This window comes from Galeopterus variegatus, unplaced genomic scaffold, assembly GCF_000696425.1.
Source record: "Galeopterus variegatus unplaced genomic scaffold, G_variegatus-3.0.2 Scaffold5135, whole genome shotgun sequence".
NCBI classification, from domain to species: Eukaryota; Metazoa; Chordata; class Mammalia; order Dermoptera; family Cynocephalidae; genus Galeopterus; species Galeopterus variegatus.
In genome coordinates this window covers 81,616-104,709 of record NW_007731246.1, presented here as the reverse complement: position 1 = coordinate 104,709, position 23,094 = coordinate 81,616, and the positions used below count along the sequence as shown (strand labels likewise).

Here is a 23,094-nt window from a genome sequence, read left to right as displayed (position 1 = left end):
CTCTCTCTCTCTCTCTCTCTCTCTCTCTCTCTCTCTCTCTTTCTCTCTCTCTCTCTCTTTGTGTGCGTGCGCGTGTGGCACGCGCGCGCGCGCGCCCAGGGAAAAGGGTGTGTGAGGACACAACAGGAAGGTGGCCATCTACAAATTGAGGAAAGAGTCCTCTCCAGAAACCAACCTTGCTGGCACCTTGATCTTGGAATTTCAGCCTCCAGAATTGAGAAAATAAATTTCAGTTGTGTACTATTTTATTATGGCAGACCAGGAGATACACTACCCCAAACCGAAGTTAAATCTAATCTCAGTTTTTAAGTAAAGCAACAACCTAAAATTAAGGTTAAATCTGCCCAAATGTCTGGGTGAAATGACAATTCCAAAGAAACTGATTTAAATTAAAACTGATTTAGACAAAGTAGCTTATTTACCAGTCAGCTATTCAAATATTTGAAGATAGGATGACAAAATCCTTCTATCAACCAAACATTTTACTAAGTCCCATTACCAGTAGAAGAGCTGTGTAGCACCAACGAAAATACCCAAACTTAATGAAGTACAGATATGAGATATTATACTAAAACATATCTTTATTTAGTTTATACTAAATTCATGGGGAAAATGTAGCATCTTTTCAGCTAAAGAAGGCTGGATGCAGAAGATTTTCACTTGTTCATAAATTGGAAGGTAATTTGAAAATTAATAAATTCCTTTGACTCCTTATCAATTTTCATTTCTCTAAACCAGACCTCTATAATAACATTTAAGAGAAAACACAGAATATATTACATCATTTTTTGAATAAAACGTAATTGTGAAAACACACAAACATGGTTTTTAGCCTTGCTGCACCCCAGAACTATGACCTAGAACAAATGCCAAACATCATAACCTCTCTGGGTCTCAATTTGCTGACTATACAATTATTTGAAAAAATTATATTTTTTATTTTTCCATAAAAGCATAATCCTGAATTAAGTTGTAGCTAAAATGTTGCTGGTATTTATACTGACTATTATTGTTACAAATATTAATTTAGAACTTAATATTACAACTTAATATCCCGTACCAAATTATCAATTTTCACTGTCTAACATTTAACATTTTATTTACCACCCCTAATAACCTAAAAATCAACTATGTACAGTTTTTTTATGTCTGTTGCTTATAATCAGGCATACCATGTAAGAATTATAACCTGAATTACAAATGCAGAAATAATTATTTAAAAAGTCCTTCTCCTGTTTATGCTTTATTGAATGTTTTAAATGCCAATTTCACACACAAGTATGAAATATTTATTGAATACTTTCTATACAACAAAATATACATTTTATTATATTTAATAGTTTTAGGAACCTTACGAGGAATGTGTAATCTCTGTTTTATGGATAAGGGATTTGGGGTAAGAGATGTCAAGCTCATCGTATTACTAATTTGTAGGGCTTGGATATGAATCTAGGGCCATTTTAACCAACATCCACTATATTCCCAATGAAATCCAGAAATAAAATTATAATATTTAGTGTTAGTAACATTTTGGTGATATGGACCCTATCATACATTATTGAAAGGAATATTATTGGAACTATTCCTCAGGAAGATAAAGAGCCTTGTAAAGCTTTACAATCTTGATTCTACAATTCAGTCTTAGGTACCTATCCAGAGACAATAATTAGAAATGTTATCAAAGGTTTATCTAAAGGACTTTTAATGAATTACTATTTTAATAACAAAAACTCAAAACAACTCAATATTCTACAAAAGAGTATTGGCTCAATAGCTAGTGTTGCATCTTTCACTTAGGTGTGTAAATATTATACAGATGTTTTTGTCGATGGTCATTTGTCAGCTTTGCATATGCCTGCCCTTCTCTTCACTTGACTGCCTCTGAAACTAAGCCTCACACTTCCTAAATACAGCCTTTCCACACCCTTCAATTCTCGGTGAAGTTTCTCTGCTCCCACAACATTCTATGTTCTTCCTCATGGTCATAAGTTATTGAAATGTTCTATGTGATGATTTTTCCACCAAACAATCTGCATTTTGTGAGTTAGGATGTCTCTTAGTCACAATTACTTCCTTAATGGCTTACACAGTGTTTTCAAAATTCGGAAACAGCACATTGAATTGACTAGAAATTAAACAATAAATTACATTCCTACTCAGCAGTTCAACTAAATTGAAAAGATGTTTTCAAGAGAGAAAAAAAAAAAAACTTTTTCAAGGCCAGGGAAGTGAAGAATCTAAGGACACAGTTAATTAAAGGAAAAGCTGTAAGAAAAGTCAAACATATTGACATTCAAAGTCAAAAGCTAAGCTACATCTGCATCTAAAAATATTTTATTGCTTCTTAATACACATGAAATACCATTTCTTTAGCATTATATGATTTTTAGGGAGAGGTTTATGAATAATACATTTACATATAAATATAGTTTCATATGAAAATCATGCATGCCAATTGAACTGTTAATTGGTGACTCACAGTCATACTCTGTTCACAATATGATATCTATACATAAGTGTATTATATTATTAAAATTTAATTGCAAATTTAGGGTAAGATTTAGTTTTTCTATAAAAGAAAGCAATTGCCACTAACTGCCTGACTGATGAACTCAGTGGGAATTCAACTTAAAGTTACTGATGTTGAATGTGATATGTGCTGTAGTCTATACATACTATGCAGAAAACCACACTGAAAAATATATTTTTGTTGTGAGGCAAGAAAATATTGATAACTCTTGTCTATGGTAAAACGGAAACTGAATTTCTTTACAGGATATGATTTGTAAATATCAAGAGAAGCAAGCAACAATATCTATTCACTGGCAAAAGATTACCACGTTAATGAAATAGAGGAATTGGCCTTGAGCCACTATGGGACAAAGGATGAGAGATTTGCAGAGCAACATGTGGAGAGGCTAAAACATGTAGCCATATTTCATGTAGGTAAATCAAAAATTGAAATTTTCAGAAAATACATGAACTTTTCACATTATGAAAGGCTTAAAACATTGTACAGGGGAAATAAACTTCAGTGGTTTAAAAAAATAGTGGAAGGGGGAGGAGAGAAGAATATGTCATAAGCAAAACTGGAAAGAGCAGCAATTGCTAATACATGCACACACACACACACACACACACACACACACACACCTACACCCATAAAGGATAAAAAGTAGGCATGAATGCATTTTTTGGCCTAGGTTTTGGAAATAGCACTGGACTTGCCATTGGATTTGAGTCCCAACTTTGCCAAGTAGCAATAATGTGGCCTTGAGTTTCTGTTTATCAGTTTGAGATTTGTTCTTTTTTTTGTTTTTCTTTAAAGAATGAAGGAGTTTAACTAGATATTTAATTTCCAAATTCCTTAAACTATAGGAGTCCTTTAAGATGGAAAACATGAGTCTGGGACAAGTTTTAAAAATATACATATATATCACTTTACCATATATGAAGAGGCATTGGACCATACCAGTATAAAAAGTGACATTTGCTTTTGGCAAGAATTATATAAACTTCTTGGGATAATGTTATGTTTTTTATGTTTATAAAAGTCTCTGGTGTAGTTTACTACATAAATATAAGTACATTAATATGCATATATATGTATAATAATAAAATGAAAAATAATTGGTAAATATACTTTAAATAAGTTAGTATCTTTAGAAAGAGAAAATACACTAGAGGAAATAATGTAGTGGTCCTTGGTAGCAAAGGTATTAATTATCTGTAGACTCCCAAATCTTCTTACTTAAGGGTTCTATTTTTAAGCAAAATGTATGCATTCCTGCATAGACTTTAATATGGGTCATATTGTGAACAGGATGTAATATGAGTACAGACTAAAAATCAAGGAACTGTGTTCTTTTAACTATCACCACAATGAAATGATCCCTGAAGAGAAATTATTTAGATTTCATTAAATGGCTGCTGTACAGGCAGAAAGCTGAGTTAGAACATTTAAACAATTATTACATCCATGACCTTGACTGAATTTCTGATTTTAAGTTACCAGCATCAAAAGAAAAAAAAAAAAAAAAAAAGTGACGTGTACCAGGGTCTGAATCTGTCACCTTGCTTAAAGTTGATTTCAGAACAAGCTTATTCCAGCCCAATCTTGTCCATTCCAGGGTACACCAAACAATTTTTTAAACCCACTTTCAGAGATGGTTTTGATAAAAAAAAAAAAAAAAAAAAAAAAAAGTGACGTGTACCAGGGTCTGAATCTGTCACCTTGCTTAAAGTTGATTTCAGAACAAGCTTATTCCAGCCCAATCTTGTCCATTCCAGGGTACACCAAACAATTTTTTAAACCCACTTTCAGAGATGGTTTTGATAAATACCATTTCCCCTCCACCCCCACCCCCATTTTGGCATTATTCTTAAGAGTCAGAGCTAAACTGGCAGCCAGGATTCATCACACCATTCTGTTACTCCTGACTTGACTCTGACTTGACTACTTGCTTAATGAAAGCTTTCCACTCTTGTCATTTCTGTTCAGGCTCCAAAATCTTTTTTCTGAATGTGGTTTATTTGTGGTTGGTACCTGCTACCTAAGTACAGCCTTACTTCTTGCTGAGTGCTGGCCTTGATTCCTGAATTCTGCCTGTTCACAGAAAGGCTGAAACTGATAATAAAGCATAACACAGACTCTGGGAACTGAAATACAAAAATCTTTGACCTGAATTTCCACTAAGCCATGAATAATAGAAGCAGGCAACTCACTGTACAAACTCACTATACACTATGTATTTTTGGAATCAAATTGAAAATGCATTATTAGTGAAAATCTTTACAATCAATGAAAAATAAATTTAAGTTTTTTGAAATTATATTGATAATGTGACAGGTATTGTCCTTGTAGAATGGTACTGGGATTCTAACAAATCTGTCTTGCATACTCTTAAAAGTATTTACATACTGCAGTGAACTGTCTTTCTCCCTTCATTATAGTTTGTACAATTTTCAAATTTCTTCCTTTAATAGTAGACTTTAAAAACTACTAATAATACCAACAGTTATTTTAATGTGTAATAAGTTGTTATATTTTTAAAGTTTTGCCATTTTTATTCCTCACCACTAAAGCAAGATGTGTAGAAAAGACACTTCTTTCAGTATTCACTTACCTCTTTTCCAGGTCATGGCCACTACTTAGTCAATTTTAGAAGCCCTTTACTAGTTTATTGACCTGTCAGTGTCTACTTTAAGATAATGTTATTATACTGTTTAAACCTTTTAAAAGATCCTATTTACATTCCTTAAATCCAGAATTGTATGATGGTTTACAAAGTTCTACATAAAGAGCCTATGCCTCTCCGTGACATTTTCTCCATTTTGGTGAACTTTGTCCCATAAACTCTAACCTTCCTTTCCTGCTTTCAGTCCTTTGTTCTAGCTGTCCCATCCGCCTAATCACTTTTTGATATATTTCATTTGACTGTAATTGTGTGTATTTCATCTCACTTATCAATGTGTAAGTGCCATAAGAGCAAGGACAATATTGCTTTCCTCACAGTTCTGTATGACACCTGAATTCATACTTGACACTCAGTAGATACTCAGTAGATAATTATAAATTAAATGAATGAAAACCCAGGATAAGTATGTATTCTAAATACCACTTTATTTAACAGAGGAAGAAAATATGTACCCACAATTATTTAACATTTCCGAAGTCACAGCATTTTGGACTCTATTGTAATACACTGTCTTTCTAAGACTCTTATTGCGCATTTTGTAAAGAAGCTAGCCCATTAAATTAGCTAAGAATTAACTGCACACTTTTTAAATATCTGAAATACCTTGCAGCCATTTGAATTTTCTTATTCGATTTATGCTGAGAGAAACTACCAAGAGAGTAAAAACTAATATATCTTTTGGCACATTTAGAGGATAATTCAATTAATGATTTTAGTTCTACTGTATGTTCAGTCATAAGCAAAAAGCAATTAACTGGATTCAGTCCATGTACCATGGGAATTTGAATGGCTACGTGGAATACTAAATTAGATGTGTGCTTATTGCCAATTAGCCATAATACTGAATGTGCATTTTTGTACTAAATTTGAACAGCCAAGTTATGTGTAAATCTCAGCATTTTTTATGACCCTTGAGTCATAAGAGTCAATTAACGGATGCCTATATGTGACTTATTAACACACACTGGGTTTCTCTTTAATTTGACAGTTACTAATGACATAATCATTACTGGCCATAAGAAAAGTTTGATTATAAGTAACACGAATTGCTAATCTTTCTAATAATATTCTTTCTCCTCTCAGAATATCTCTCCTTCCTCAAATCATACATAAACTACTGAAAAAATATATTGTACTGCCAATGGCTATTTTGTCTCCTATTGTGGCTTTATATAATCACATTTTTCCATGAATAGCTATATTATTTTTAAGGAATATATTATTATTAGGCATAATTCTATATATACACTTAGGAAATGAAGGTTAAATGAATCTCTTTCATAAAAATTTCTGAGAACCAAAAGAGGGAAGATCAGTCATATAAATATAGCAGTGATAAAGTTGTTTCATAAACATCAATAATGCCAGTTATTGTATTAACTCAATTATTTGATTTTTCAGAATCTGACTTTTAAAACATGTGCATATACCCAGATGAAATTATAATTTTGGTTTATTAAGTGATCACCTGGAATTTTTATATACCCCAAATTTATATGTAAATAAAGATCTTTCAAAATAATTTTTAAAAGCTGTCATAAAAAGAAATTTTGGTTATGGTAAGAAAATAATGTATAAGACAGCTGTTTTAGCATTGATGGCTCAAGAGCATTTGGGACGAAATATAATCATTTTATGATGTCTGAAAAAATCACAGAAAAGTATAAAAAATTTATAAAAATCTTTTATAGTATGGGATGACCACATTGATAATTGCTGTTATAATCTTACAAAACTTTTTAGCAGGCCCAAGAAAAATCAAAGATGCCTAAACAAAGAGGATCATCTTTGAATAACTTTTATCTAACAGGTAATGTTTCTAATCCTGCTTCACATGAAGCATTTTGAGATACAAAGAGTGATAAAAATAATTCTTTAAAGAGGAGAATCTCTTATCAAGACTTCATCTTCATCCGAGGGGAAGAAATCGTTTGTTTTATCCACAATGTAATGCAGAGCTACAAACTCTGTGTGAGCTATAAACATGAAATAAACTAATTTATATGAATAAATACAGTAAGTCAAATTAGTCATATATGTTTTAACATTGTATAGACACCAATTAAACGTTATCTGATCCTTAGGTTCTACTTCTTCAACAGACTGTGATGATTTAACATTTTTTGAGGTTTTTTTTTCTCTTACCACTCATTTGTATACTGTCTATGAAACATATTTAATTATAAATGTATTTAATTATATATTTTATGATGCTTTCTAAGCTGTTCTATGTAAGTAGGTTCTGGCTCCCTAGAAATATTGCAATATTTTTATGTGCCTCAATCATTTTCATGTTTGAAAAGCACTAATAATACTTTATTACCAGTGTTATACAATAAATATTATTTTAAACTGAACAACTATAATTGAAAGCACTTAAGTGAAAATACAAAACTATCATTTACTTCTTTAATGACTTTAAAACAACTTACTGAAAACTATGTTGGTTTTTCTTATTCAATATATGATGATTACTCAAGCAAGTTTGAGGCCACTTAGAGAAAAATATAAATATGTATACTTTTACAAACCTGAATAGCATGCTAAAACTAAGCAGTATTACTCTTTTGACTCATAATTAGAAACAAATGTATAATTTTCATTGCACACAAACATGTAATATTTCCCTGTGCTTAAGGCTTTATATGCATGTGTTCTAGAATTGCATATATTTCTTAAAAATACAGTCAGCTAGTTGTTTATTAAAAAATTTTTGAAATCATTTGAAATACAGAAAAAATATATAATTTAATAATAAGTTCAATATCTGGTTTTAATATAATCCATTCTGATTACTGTATGTTGAATATGTCGTTTATTCTTTCTTTAAAGGATATTCACTAATATTTATATAAATTTATAATGAAGTGATCTCAAACTACAGTTATTCTATGAAATTTACTTGGTTTATTGCAATAGTCTTCCTACTGATTCTCCTGTTTCTACTTTTATACCCCTTTCAATCTATTGTCAACACTGAAGCCAGGATCATTCTCTTTAAACATGTCTGAGTATGTTGCTCCTCCGCTCAAAACCCTTCCTTCCCTTTTCCTCAGTGGCTTCCCTCCCTTTCCAAACCCCTCCTTAAGGCCTCTTATAAGGTTCTATATCAGTGCTGTCCAATAGAAATATATTGTAAACCACCTGTGCAATGTAAAATTTTCTGAGTGCCATACTGAAAAATAAAAAATCACATTAATTGTACCACTATATTTAAATATATTTAAATATATAAGTATATATTTAAATCAATATATTTAAATTATATTTAAATATATTTAAAATGGTATAATTTTAACAGGTAATCAATATAAAAAATCATTAATGGGATATTTTACATGTTTTGTGTTTGTCCTAAGATTTAAAAACCTGTATGTACTTTACGCTTACAGTATATCTCAAATCAGACACTAGATTTATATATGGAAAACCTCTTCTACCTTTAGATTTTATATGATGTACAGTTGAATTAAGTAGATTCACATACCCAAATTGTTCCAAAAATATTTATAAGTTCCAATAATTGAATTATCTTATTTTAAGTTTATATTAAAGATAAATAAAAATAAAATTTCGGTTTCTCAGTGGCACTAGGTACATCTCAAATGCTCCATATCTACATGTGACAAGTGGCTGCTATCTCTATAACATCTGGCTTCTTGTTAACTTCATGGCCTCAGCTTCTACTTCATTCTCCCCTTTAATTGCTCCGCTTCAGCCACGTTAGCCTCTGTGCTGCCCATAAATTCTCTAGAACTCTTGCTTGAGGAATTTGCACTTGCTGTTCACTCTGCCTGAAACGTCCTTTCCATATATTTGCAGTGGGTCTCTCTCCTACCGCCCTACCTGAAATCTCACCTACAACTATGTACTTCTGATATGGCTTACATTATTCAACAAACATTCATTCTAAAACCCTTCCCATGGAAGATGAGTGCATTATACTGATGGACTGATATTTGGCTTAGCCACATGACTTTTTTGGATGTGGTGTAAATGAACACTTGAAATTTCATTTTGTCGTTGGGCTTGTTTTCTTGTGCTTCTTGCTATCACCATGAGATGGCTTCTTCTCTCCAGTTGCTGCCTCTTCAGCCAGATTATAAGTATAACTGGACCCATAGCACGGAGTCAAGCATTGCTCTTTGAAGCTGACATCTTTATTTAAAACCAGCTTGGGTCAGAAGATTCCAGTCAGCGTGAAAATTATTATTGCATGACAATGAGTTTGGGGATGTTTATGATGCATAATTACTACGGCAATAGCTGATCGATAAATCCTACTCTACCAATTTCTTTTTTTCTCCTTAGCTCTTTTTACTGTTTCCCACATTATTTATTTTACTACTTTATTTTACTATTGATTTTCTTTGCTAAGGTCCATGAAGTTAGGTGTTTTTACTTGCTTTATTCAATTAAATATTCTAAATTTCTAGAAAAATGCTTAGTGTATACCACATGAGTGATAAATATTGTTGAAAAAAAACATAATTAAAATCCCAACCTCCCCATGTCTAAATTTGTAGTGATAAGAATGTAGATCCATCTCTCCGTCTTCACAAAGTAGGAAACTGAAACTCGGATAATTGAAATGATTTAACTAATGTTTTAGGATTAAATCTAGCAGATTCTTTAAAATCTAAGTGTAACTGGTAATACTACTGACATTTATACATCATTTTATTACAGCCCAGTATATTAGAAAACTGCTTTTTGTTTTTAATCATCACACACTATGAACTGGCTTGGATCAGTGTAAAGGCATCAATAATACATAGAAAATGATAAGACAATTTGTCCCTTGTCTCTACTCTGCTGATACTAGATTACAGAATGCAGAGGATTTAAGAATTTATGGCCACAAAATTTTGTCTAATTGGATTTCAAGTTGTTGGACTGATCTTTCCTAAGAATTAAGTATCTTAACCAATAGGTAGCCAACCTAGTCTAGACTAAGATGTATGTGCACCCATAGTAAATGCAACAACATACCCTTTCAATCTATTGTCAACACTGAAGCCAGGATCATTCTCTTTAAACATGTCTGAGTATGATGCTCCTCCGCTCAAAACCCTTCCTTCCCTTTTCCTCAGTGGCTTCCCTCCCTTTCCAAACCCCTCCTTAAGGCCTCTTATAAGGCTGTTTTTAATCATCACACACTATGAACTGGCTTGGATCAGTGTAAAGGCATCAATAATACATAGAAAATGATAAGACAATTTGTCCCTTGTCTCTACTCTGCTGATACTAGATTACAGAATGCAGAGGATTTAAGAATTTATGGCCACAAAATTTTGTCTAATTGGATTTCAAGTTGTTGGACTGATCTTTCCTAAGAATTAAGTATCTTAACCAATAGGTAGCCAACCTAGTCTAGACTAAGATGTATGTGCACCCATAGTAAATGCAACAACATAGATCCGCTGGTGCCATGTCTATGGAAGAGGAAGAAAGAAAAGGGGAAACTAGTTTTCTGCCGTAAGGTCTTAAGGTCTTCATGTATCTTTCAGGATCTTGAAGATGATAAAAGTCAGCAAGGACAGTGAAGGCTCTGTATGATGTGCTCTCATTGGGCAGCCACACCCTGTGAAATTCAGCACTGATTCCATCTGTTTCCTGTCAAACCCAGAAAGCTTGCTGCTATGCATTGAATGTTTGTGCCCTCCTAAAATTCACACGTTGAAGCCCCAGTCCTTAATGGAATGGTATTTGAAGGTGGGGCCTTTAGGAGGTAATTAGGTTTAGGTGAGGTCATGAGGTTAGAACCCCTATAACGAGATTAAAGCCATTACCAGGAGAGGATGAGGCACAAGATCTGTGTGTGTGTGTGCATGCACCCAGGAGAGGCCATGTGAGAAGACAGCCTTTATTGAGTACCTAACTGATCGGCCTCCAGCCTCCAGAACAGTGAGAAATAAATGTTTGTTGTTTAAGTCAGCCAGTCTATGATATTTTTGTTACAGCAGCCCAAACTGACTAAGACACTCACTGTGCTAGTGGGAACTGCATGAACCCCAGAGCATGGTCTTCACTCCAGAGGAAGGACAGGAAGTTACGGCAAGGTGGAAGCAGAGTTTGGTACTTCTGGCTGCTCAAGTGAACAGATGTTGAGAAGCAGTGACAAATACAGTAGTGACAAATCCAGTAGACCCAAAGTGTCTGTTTTTATTAATTTGTTTGATGTTTATTTGTTTATTTTCAAGGTTTATCTTCCCAAGGGTTGAGTATTTCCTAAAATTCCTTGTAAGCTTTTCATCACCATAATCTCTGAAATACATTTTAACAGCAACACTTGATCTGAATCAAATAATATGTCAGAGACAAAAATGTCATAAAACTAGAAAAACATATTATCATGAGGAATGTGATATTATAAGTTTTCTCATGGGTTTCTTGTAAAGTTTGGGTTAAAAAATACAGCTAAGTAACAAAAGACTTTTCACTTTTTTAATGTTCTGTTCTTTTTCTTCTCTGGATGAAGAGACATGCTTTACTATTTTCTCAGTTACTTTTTTTTTTTTTCCTTTTTGTCTTTTTTCGTGTCCGGCAACGGATCGCAACCCTCAGTGTCGCACCCGTACCGGACCGGGACCGGCAACGGGATCGCAAACCTCGGTGCTGCACCCGCACCTCGCTCAGCCAGTGAGCGGGAACCGGTCTATATGTGGGATCCGAACCCTCGGCAGGAGCGCCGCCGCACTCCCAAGCGGCGCACTGTAGCAGTGCGCCACCGGGCCGGCCCTTCTCAGTTACTTTTCTTGAAATTACTATACTGGATATAATACCTAAATGGTTGCAGGCAGTAGAACCAATTTATGTCTGCAAATGAGTCATCTTCTTTAAAGTTTCAAAGACTTAAATGTGTTATGGTGAGTGTAAAAGCAAGGTCACAAGACAAGATTTTAATCTCAGGTATAAAATGTGTTTCTGCTATGACCAAGGATTATTTCTAATAAATGTTTACTGAAGTAATTTTCTTTAAATGTTCAAATCACATTCACATCTTATCTACCACATTTGGTACATGCAACACATCATGTTCTTAGAATCACTGTTAAATTGAGAAAATGTAAAACTTGAACAAATAATTGATAAAGCAAAATCTATTAATTGTATGAAATGCATGTAAATATGAAAATAACATGAATCTTTTATAAGATTTGTTAAAATTCCTATAACCTTACAATTTATCTGATATTGCTAACTACCTCTATTGTACTACAGAAGAAAATGTATTTACGAATTGCTATTATTATGTCTAACAGGAATTAAAAGCCAGTGCAGGAAGCTTAATTTAAAAATGTAAATGAAAAATTCAATATTTCTTAACATGCATCGCTACTATCTAACTGTTAAATTTAATTTATCACACAAAATAATTAAGTCTAATTAATAGTTAATATGTAATGACTACGTAGTCACAAAACTTAATGATATTCTAATTGTAATCAAACATACTATGTAATTGGTGCTTATTGCATGAAACCACATATCACATGCCTGTTATCTCCTTTGTTTTATAAATTGGAACTTTAGTTCAACTTCTGCTTCTCAGTAAGGTAACGCCTTTGAAATGTTGAAAATGAACTGGCAGGATGCCAAGAACTCTGCTTAAGCTGAAACACAAAAGAGGTTTTGAGCAAAAAAAAAAAAAAAAAAAAAAAAATAGCTTAAACTTCTAATACCTTCAGTTTGGTGCTATTACAGCAAATGAGGCTGGTATCACATTATAAATGATTTGATTCTTTTCTACTCACTCTTTGCAATATTACATTGTAGGTGCTTGGTTCTGGTGGTAAAGACTGTTCTGGTAAGATTTTTTTGTAACATTGTGCAATGTCTTTGTAATTTTCAGGGTCTCTGTAATGTTTTGAAGGCAAAGACACACAATAAAAGTATCCCACGCCTTTCTAATATATAATATCTATTTATGACAGTAGCTTCTCATGGCCTTTCACATAAGGTAATGAGAGGTTTATTGCTATTTTAAATTTCTTGCTAAATAAAATATTCTAAAACAAACCAGACTTCAATTAACAAGATATAGGCTTATTAGACAGCTCCATACATATCATGGTCATTTGGTTGTAATATACAACAAAACTTCCTACTAACCTTTATATGAGAAGAATAAGATTTACTATAAATAGTGAGGTGTAGATGTAAAAAAAATGTTTCAACTTTCAGAATACAATCCAGCTGTTTAACAAGGAAAATAATTGAAAAAGAAGAGCACGCTGTTGGAAAATAAGATCTGAATTACATATCCCAAATGAATATTTAACTCAATATCCTAAAATATATTAAAAGTAGACAAATACCTCATGGTAGTTTTGCTATTTTTACTACAAGAATAAAATCTAAACTTAAGCAATTTATAAAATTAAGATTAATAACTATGTTACTTGCTACTTAAATATAAATCAATATTTCTCTAACATATTTATGACTTATCATAAATATATTTTCCATCATTATATCTATGCTCTTTAAATATTATTTACATGATTCTGTCTTTTATTAAATTATAATAATATCCCAGAAAGTAATAATCTTATATACTTACCACAGTGAAGAGGGTAGGCAAATATCTGGGCAAATCAATATCATACTATAGTTAAAATTTATTTTTAAATTTAGCAAAAGGTTGCAAAAATGAGGTAGACTTTCGATCTATTCAATATTGCTCTGGAATTTATGAGTAAACTTAAACATGAAAAATAGATAATTCTAATTAAAGTACATGAAGAAATCCTGCAAGAATCTAGATTAATCAAAGAAGAAACTAGAATGCTAGAGGCTTACAAGTAATTTGTAATAGATATTTAAAAGACATTCATAACTGGGGAGATAACTAGAAGAAACAGCTTGAATATAGCATTCATCAACTGTAGGTTATATCCACAAGAGAAAATCTTTTTAGTTAGAGACTGAAAAAAAAACCCAAAAAACTGACATATGAGTATGTCAATGGAATCCATGATAAAAGTTTAAGACTGTTTACTGATCTTAATTAAATATAAGCCATTTTCTTTTGCTTTACATGAAATCCTGCTTATATGGTAAAAATAACCCTTTATATTTAAATTATACTGTTAAAAACTGAACATCTAAATTTAAACTCAGCTAAAGTTATAGTATCTCTCAAATTAAAATTGAAAGCTATACATATTTTACCAGTAAACTTACTACACTTTCTAGGAAGACTAAATTTTCATGTAAAGATAAAAACATCAACAAATACAATTCTAATGAAAAAAATATTAAAGGAAATTTCACAGAAGACCGATACGCTAAAGGGAAGAAAAGTAATTGTAATCTTTTTTAGAACTATGCAGCTTAAACAATCTTTGACCGGGAAAATTATTTGTTTCATAACATATGGCTTATAAAATATTAAAACAAAAAATTAAATTTGAAAAAGAAATGAAGAGGAAGAAAAATCGAAAATACCACTGAAATCTGGAATTAAAACATGCATGCTATTGGGTACAGGAACTAGCTAACCAAATATTTTCATGCTTTAAGGTTATAATAAAAATAGAATATATAGAAGTTTCTGTTTACAAAATGGCAGTGTAAGGATTCCACCGCCCATCACGACCAATCAGAATTTAAAACTCTGGAAGAAATACAAAACAAACTTGAAAAAAAAAAAAAAAGTCAACTACCTGAAGACTCTGTAGAGAAAACAACATGAGAGAGATTGCCAAGGGAAATGAAAAGTAATTTCCAGATTTTAGTTTATTTGTTTATTTGGTTTTTCTCTCAAGGTTTTCTCCAGAGGGTAGCTGCCCAGGTTCAAAGTGATCCTAGCAGTTGAAATTTGTCCTGAAGGATTAAGATACCTTGGAAAGGAGTCAGTATACGTCTAAGAGTATAGAGTAATACCTAATAAAAGTCAGAGAAGGGAATGCTAAAATTCTTCACCGTGATCCTAGCAGTTGAAATTTGTCCTGAAGGATTAAGATACCTTGGAAAGGAGTCAGTATATGTCTAAGAGTATAGAGTAATACCTAATAAAAGTCAGAGAAGGGAATGCTAAAATTCTTCACATAAAACCATGGAAATTTGAGCTTTGCATTTCAAACAGGACAGACAGACCAGCATAAAAAAGGCTTTGAGAATTCATCCGAGATTTGAATCACGCCTCATAGGCAGCAACACAGAATTTAGGGGTGATTACCTGCTAAAAAATTCTCTAAATAGAAAAGACCCAGAGACTGAAATGCCCAACATAATATTTACAATACACAAACTACAATCCAACATTTCTTGGCATTCAATGAACCAGAACAATACAACCAATTTTCAAGTGAAAAAGTAACAGATGCAAATCCTAAAATGACCCAGATGTTGAATCTATCAGACAGCAGATTTTAGAGCATCTATTTTAGAACAGCTTGACCTATGTTTCATGAGGTAGAGAAAAACATACTTAAAATAAATAAAAACATAGGAATTGTCAGCAAAGAGACAGAAATTATAAAACAGAACTGGTTTAGCTCTAAAGCAGCTTTTTAAAATTAAAAATAAAATCTGAAATAAAACAAAAACCTCACTGTATTGGCTCAATAACAAAAGAAATGACGGTGTAAAGAGTCAGTTAACTCGGAACGGAAACAACACTGAAGAGAAATGTGACATAAGATACATAAAACTGAGAAGTGTCTTATGGGCCTGTGAGATGATTTCAAAAGGTCGAACACATGTGTAAGTAACATCCCAGAGATGAGAAAGAGATAAGACAAAAAAAAATTGAAGAAAAGAATGCCCCCAAACTTTCCAAGTATACTGACATATATCAATGTACAGATTCAAGAAGCTCAACACACCCCAAACAGGAAAATTCAAGGAAAACCACACCTAGACACAATCCTAATCAACTGATAAATAACAAATAAAGAAAATAGCTTGAAAGAAGCTAGAGAAAAAGAATACATGGCAGACAAAGGAAAAACAGTTCAAATGATATGGATTTCTCTTCAGAAACCAAGGAATCTAGAAAACAATAGAACCATGTTTTTTAAAGAAATGTCAACCCAAAATTCTTTTTTTTTTTTCCTTTTTGTCTTTTTTACTGACTGGTAACGGGATTGCAACCCTCAGTGTCGCGACCGTACCGGGGACCGGCAACGGGATCGGAACCCTCGGTGTTGCGCCCGCACCGCGCTCAGCCAGTGAGCGGGAACCGGTCTCCACATGGGATCCAAACCCTCGGCGGGAGCGCCGCCGCGCTCCCAAGCGGCGCACTCTCCAGTGCGCCACCGGGCCGGCCCTTAACCCAAAATTCTTACTGGCAAAATAGGGACAAATAGATGTAGGGAAGTGGGATGGACATTTTCAGATGAAAAAAATTAACAGAATCTATTCCAAAGAAATTTACTCTATAAGAAATAGAGAAGAAATTTCTTTAGGCTGAATTTAGGCTGAAGGAAGTTTGGAACTTCAAGGACAAAGAAAGAGCAAAAAACAAATAATTGTATTTAGATGAATAAATATAAAATATTTTTTCCTCTTGAGTTCTTTAAAATACTTGCAACTGCTTAAAACAAAAATTGTAATTTCTAATGGAATTTTTAATGGATATAGATATAACGTATATGACACCAACATTAAAAATATCAGTGGGTAAGAGGGATTTAAGGGATCTACATGGTTTCTATATTTAATACAAAGTATCAAAATAATAACTCTTAGTAGACTGTGAAAACTGTGACTATAGCTTGTATATTATAATCCTCAGAGAATCACTTAAAACAATACAAAATAAAACAAAAAACAAAAACCAACAAAAACCAAACAAATACTGCCAATGCATGATTTTAAAAAAATATACACTAAAATTTCCAATAACTCAGGGAAAGGCAGGGAAATGGGAACAGAAAATGAAAAAAAAAAAAAAAACAAAGGGAAAAGTCAGAAAACAAAATTGTAAACCTAAAAAAATTCATATCAACAATTGCATTAAATTTAATAGTCTAAATTAGTGGTTGACAAACTGTAGCCTATGGACAACAGTTACAGCTTAGAAAAGAATGTTTTTTGCATTGTTAATGATTTGTAACAGAAGAAAGTCTGGCAAACACCATATGTGGCCCAGAAAATCTGAAATATTTATTACCTGACCTGTTGTTAATTGCTGACTCCTGGTTTAAACACTCCAATTATAAGGTAGACTGACAGAGTAGATGAAAAAGCAATATTCTGTCATACACTGCCTAAAAAGACACATTTTCACTTCACATAAAAACACAGATTGAAAGTAAATGACTGCAAAAGTTATACAAATAGTAAGCATAAGAGGGTCAGAGTAGTTATTTGAATATTAGATAGAACACATTAAGTTAGAGATTAGCAGAGGAAAAGAAGTCTATTATATTCCAATAAAAGGGAAAATTCATGAGAAAGACGTATGTGGGAGGGGGAATAATGACCTCCCAGAGATATTTACATCCTAATCTCCAGAACCTGTGAACATGTTACCTTACATGGAAAAAACATGTTAGCATATTTGCAGCTGTGACAGAGGTAATGCTTATTCTAGTGGATAAAATTAATGGCAAGAGAGCCCAAACCAATGAGTTGCAAAGAAGGAAGAAGAATCAGAAAGATGTGATGTGAGAAGGACTCAACCTGCCATGCTGGCTTTGAAGACGGAAGGGCTCCATGAGCCAAGGAATGTGGGCAGCCTCTAGAAGCTGGAAACTGAATGAAAATGGAATCTTCCCTAGGTCCTCCACCAAAGAACACAATCCTGCTGAACATTATAGCCCAGTAAGAATATTTCAGAATGCACACATCCAAAACCGTTAAGATGATAAATGTGTGTTAATTTACAGAAACCAAGTTTGCTGTAATTGGCTATAGCAGCAATAGAAAACTAAGAGAACACACAAAGCATAAAGTGTATGTGCCTCATTGAGCCTCTAAAAACACGCTGCAAAGATCGACAAGATTTAAAGAGAGAAAAGAACTTCATCATCATGGTAGAAGATTTGAATACCCCTTACTATAATAGCACAGTTATACAAAAATTCAGGAAAGACAGAAGATTTAAACAATACTATCGCCCACCTTGACCTAACTGACATTTATAGGACACAACATCCTGCTGCAGAACATGCATGGTTTTCAAGTACTTACCCTGCATTAACCAAGATAGATCACATGCTGGATATAAACCAAATCTCAATACAAAAGAATCGAAACATACAGAGAGGATTTTCTGAGTACAACTGAACTAAATTAGATATTAATAACAGCAAAATATCTAGGAAAACCCTAAGTGTCTGGAAATTAAAAAGATTATTTTAAATAATTATGGACCAAGGATGAAATCAAAAGGAAAATTAGAACACATTTTCAACTGAATGCCAATAAAAATGCAACATATCACAATTTATGGGATGCAGTTATAGCATTCTTAGCGGAAATTTTCAGTTTTATATAGTTATATTAGAAAATTAGAAATATCTAAAAAAAGACCTAAGATTCACTTTAAGAATCTGTAAACACAGAGCAAAGCAAATCCAAAATATGTAGAATAAAGGAAATAACTTAAATAAAACAGAAATCATCAGAACAGAACACAGATAGATGATAGAGAATATAAATTAACAAAACTAAAAGCTAATACTGAGAAAAAATCATCGATCTTGGCAAACCCTTAGTTAATAAAATGAAAGTCTTTTTAATAAGTAGTACTTGATCAACTAGAAATATGCATGAGAAAATAGTAAACACTGACTCCACAAAAATCAACTCAATATGGATCATAGACCTATTGTAAAATCTAAATCTACAAACCTTTAAAAAGAAAGAATAGATGATTTCTTAGATAGAACACAAACAATATGACATACAAAAGTTTAATTCGATAAATTTGATAAATTGGACTTCAGTAAAATTAAAATTTTTGGTGTTCAAAAATCTACTTTAAAAAATCAAAGAAAAGGTTTATTCCAAAGAAAAGAAAGTATATGTCTGCACAACGTTCAAAAATGTTCACACAAGTTTTTTTTTTCATAATGAGCAATAGCTTAAACCAATCAAAAATGTCCATCAATGGGTACTAGATAAACAAACCCAATTATATCCATATGATGCAATAACAGAAACAAATATTATAAATTATTGATGCACATATATGTAAGTCAGTATATACTGACTAAAAAAGTTCAGTAGAGACAATCATAGAATAGGAGAAAATATTTGCAAACCATACATCTGAAAAGGGGTTAATATATAAAATAAATAAAATAAGAAACTGAAACAAATTAACAGGAAAATACGAAAACTAATAATACAATTAATACAATACAGAACAAATAATACAACTAAACAATGGGCAAAAGACCTGAACAGGCATTTCTCAAAAGCATACAAATGGCCAATAGGTACATGAAAAAAAAAATGCTCAGCATCAGTAATCAGAATCCAGGTGCAGACAAATACTGCGTGATCTCACCTATATGTGGAATATAATAAAGTTGAATGATGGTTACCAGAGGGGGGGAATGGGGACTTGTTGATTAAATGGCACAAAGTTTCAGATCGGTAGGAGGAATAGGTTTTGAGATCTATTGTACAGCAAGGTGACTATAGTTAATAATAATGTACTATATATTTTAAAATTACTAAAAGAATAAGTTTCGAGAGTCTTACCATAAAAAATGATAGTTAAGTGAAGTGATGCATATGTAAATAGCTTGATTTAATCATTCCACAATGTATACATATATCAAAATATTACACTGTACACAAAAATGTATGCAATTACATTTGTTAATCAAAATATTAATAATATTTTTAAACATCATGCTGTAAACTATAAGTGCATACAATTTTTATTTGTCAATTACACCTTAATAAAAATAAAATTTTAAAATAATAACATAAAATAAAAATACTCCATGATTTCATGGAATCTTAGAAATGCACACTAAATTATAGTGAAAGAAAGTAGATGAATGGATGCCTAGAGATTAATATAAAAGGAGGGATAGATTACAAAGTGGCCTGATAAAACTCTTAGGGTAATGTAAATAGTTATATTGATAATTATGATAAATTTATGGGAGTGTGTGTATATATATAGATATAGATATAGATATAGATATATGTCAAAACTGATCATATTTTACATTTTATGTACTTCATTATATTTCAATAAATTCATAATTTTAAGAATATTTATTTTTCTAATTATTCTGATTCAAGCAGAAAAAATTTAAATATAAGTATCTTATGCTGAAAAAGGAAAAAATTGGTCATGTGTTACAAGAACCCATCAAACTCAATTTCAACAATATAGCATAAAAACAATGTTTAGTGAAAACAAAAAGTAGTTATTTTAAAATAATAGCTTACTAGTGGGAAATCACTTTATTGTTTTCAAAATATATTTACCTAGTCAATCTCTAATCAACACAGTGGCAATAATAATCTCAGGGAATGTTCAAAGAATTCTCAGAACATCCTCTTAGAAAACAAGATATTTATCCTGTTTAAATAGGAGAAGCTATAATTTTCTGGTGAGCTTGAGTCTAAATACTTACCTAAGAATAATTAAGCAGAAAAATAAGCCAATATTTCAACATCTTAAGTAAAGGAGAAATACATCTGTGATCACAAGCAACTTGTGTTTGTTAGAAATCAGTTGTTGAAAAACAATGTCTCCTAAGCACTTTTCTTTGGTATAAAGTATTTGTGTTATTAAAAGATCACAAGAGCAAATAATTCACACAGCAATATACAATCATTTATTTATCCCATTATTTTCTATCTAGCTGAAATCAATGATAACCAAAAATGTCCTATGTTATTGTATTTCAGCATTTCACGTTATCTTGATATTTTTCTACATTTCTCACTTTGAAAGTTGAAACCATGTTGAGGTTTATTTAAATGTGTGGATTCTAGTGTCCTGTTAAAGTGGGAGCTGTGTTTTATTCACCTTTGTTTACACTAGCACTGAACATAGAGCCTGTTAAGATGGACCTAGTATGGGTTTTTAAATTCTTCTCAGTGAAGCTTTAAAATATAAACATATAGACATTATAGATCCAAGGTTTAGGTTTTTATTTATTTCATACAAACACCTATGCAGTCATTCCTGGAGGATAATTCAGGAGTTCCAGGGCATCTTTGATGGATGTGAATATGGTTGAGTAAAAGTATTTTTAAATGTTGAGTATGAAAAATCCCGAAGAGTCTGTCCCCTTAACCCTCTTATTTTATAAATAATTAAATTGAGGTCCTAAGGATGGAAGTCATACTACTAATTAGCAATTATTCTAGGACAAGCATATTAACTAATCCTAATATTCAAGTATTAGCATATTATTATGAGCCACTTTGCCTTACTGTATTTTGGATATACCGGCAATGGTCACTTCTCGTGAACTCGACTTTCTTGAGTGCTGGCAACAGAGATTTAGTTACACATAATCCTACAATATGTGGAATAAGTTTAAAAATATTTACAAAATGCAAATATTATGAATTGAGTTTCATTCAAAGAACATATTGCCTAGCACTTTTTTAGGAGAGTGGGAAGAGGCCAGGAGTATTCATTCTAAGGATTTCCTCTCCAAAATGGTTGAGCTGTTCTAAGGTAAAACATATCTTGGAACCCTTATTTTTTTGTTCATTTAGATTCAGATTAAAGAAAATGAAGAAAATCATAAAGTAAATTTTGGTTTAAATATGCACATTTTAAATTACAAAATATAAACAAATGTGTTGAAAGTTTAATAAATGTTTATAATTTGCTAACAATGTTGTTAACCTGAAAAATAAGTGTGATAATGGCAAAATGGCAGAAAACAGTACTGGGAAAAAAGCACGTCAAATAAGTTATCAGCATCACTTCCTACTCTGTGCATTCTCCAAAATATCAAAGCTGTTTGTTTTTGAGACGCGGTGAAATGACTTTCTTAGACGTTGCCTAACATAAGTAAAATACGTCAGTAATTTGTGAAAGATTCAAAACACCATCAACTATCTTTAATAACTTTTTTAGAATTTTTATCTTTAATAAATTTTTTAGAATTTTCCAATTGGTCTTTCTATGGATTTCTTGATAAGCTATCTATAAATATGTAAAATAATATGTATTATGTCTATACTTGATAAAATATTTTCTTTCTAAAGCCATTCTCAATTAAAAACTGCATCTTGTTTCACAATTATCATTATATTCTATCAATATTAATGTACAAGAAATGATCCAGTAGAAATGTTTAGTCAATACATTCCCACCAAGACAGCTCTGTCTTTTCAAGCATCAGCTCTAGCATTAATGATTCATAAATATTTTTTGAGGATGAAGTTAAGTTTCTCCCTCTTTTAATAATATGTTCACCAAATTATGTTAAAATTTCATGCAATGACTAAAGGTGAATTGTTAATTTACATTACCACCACCCCCCCCACTTCCCAAATCTCACAGTTATAAAATTTTTTTATTTAGTTTTACAATTCTGGTGGTCATAGTCTTCTTTTTGAGATAGATGATAAACACCATTTCAATAAAATACAAGTACTGAAAACTTTCGCTGTATTTAAAATACTATTTCATATCTTATGAGGATGTAAAACAATTCAACAAAACAACTTGAATAAGAAATGAAAACACTCTATTAGCTAAGACACAGAACCATAAATATTATAAATAAACAGCTAAAAAAAGCCTAAGGAGATATTGATCAATCACTGATAACTAATATAGTTCAGCTAATACTGTACTTTGGATTAAATGCTGCAAAAGAAGAAAGCCATCATTTTGGGGATAAGCAATATCAAGACCGTTAAATATATAGCATGTGAAATGTCCCATAACATCCACTAGATGTCTCTAATAACTGACTTTGAGTGACTACCGTCCTTTTAA

The 23,094-nt window shown here is 32.0% G+C and overlaps 1 protein-coding gene across 1 annotated transcript in view; it reads right to left on the bottom strand.

Moving 5' to 3' along the window:
* Nucleotides 1-23,094, bottom strand: part of LOC103604424 (neural cell adhesion molecule 2) — a 116,988-nt gene that overhangs the window by 32,518 nt on the left and 61,376 nt on the right. The gene's annotated exons all lie outside the window — the stretch shown is intronic.